The 935-nt window shown below is 63.0% G+C and overlaps 1 protein-coding gene across 1 annotated transcript in view; it reads left to right on the forward strand.

Moving 5' to 3' along the window:
• Nucleotides 1–935, forward strand: part of LOC103908347 (sialoadhesin) — a 57,154-nt gene that overhangs the window by 45,386 nt on the left and 10,833 nt on the right. The window lies entirely within an intron of this gene.

The following is a 935-nucleotide window of genomic DNA, read 5'->3' on the forward strand; positions in this document are numbered from 1 at the left end:
ACACGCTCCGGTGCTGTCCCACGGTGACAGCGGGGCAGAAATGTCACCGAGCATCGCGGGCTACGGCCAGGCGACCCAAAGCGACTGAGCTGCCGTGGCCAGGTGTGATCCTGCCCCCGGGCCACCGCAGGGACATCGCTTTGTGTGAAACCACGTCAGACAGAAGCCAGCGCAGGGCAGTGGCCGGCACCAGCTGTTTTGCGGTGTGGTTTGTTCAGCTGCTCCTCCACCCACCTCCCCAGCAGCTCGCCAGCGGGTGGGACGGGGCGTCCCCATCCCTGCTTGGGGGGGACCCTGTGCAGGGGCTCGGGTGTGACGAGCTGGGACCCGGTGGTCTGCCCCAGGGGGCTTTTTGGCTGCGGGTCAGCATCGGTACCTAACCAGCACCCAGACCCTCTCGCCTCTGCACCCAGACACTGGAGCGAGGCGGCACCCGAGTTACCCGGAGGGTTAGCGGGAATCCTGAACTGAATTCATTTTTTGGGTTGGGGTCTGGCCCTCAGACTGATAGATCCAAATGTGTCTCCATGGAGGTGTCCGCATGGGAGCCGGTGTCTGCGCTCCCACCCAGTGCTGCTGGATCCCACCCAGGCTCCGGCTGCCCCTCCGGAGGTGCCGGCTCACACCCCCCCCACCCACACCAGGCACCTGTATTCAAACACCTCAGCCTCAGCCCTGGGCACCACAAATGATGGAGCTGTGGGAGGGTGTCAGCTAACGGGGACAAGGAGCAACATGTTTTCTTAAAAATAAATGTCTAGCGGCAGCCCCAGGGTTGTGAGGGTCCGCGGCCTCCCCGGTCAGAACAAAAGCACCAAAACCTGCAGTGCTAGGATGCACGTTATGGAAGTGATGAGGGTTTTTTTTCCATCCCGTGCTGTCTCGGGGCTGCTCAGGGGCCGGCAGTGCTGAGCTCCACTGCGGCGCTCTCTGCG

The sequence above is a fragment of the Aptenodytes forsteri genome, unplaced genomic scaffold (assembly GCF_000699145.1).
Source record: "Aptenodytes forsteri isolate BGI_AS27 unplaced genomic scaffold, ASM69914v1 Scaffold236, whole genome shotgun sequence".
In the NCBI taxonomy this organism is placed as follows: domain Eukaryota; kingdom Metazoa; phylum Chordata; class Aves; order Sphenisciformes; family Spheniscidae; genus Aptenodytes; species Aptenodytes forsteri.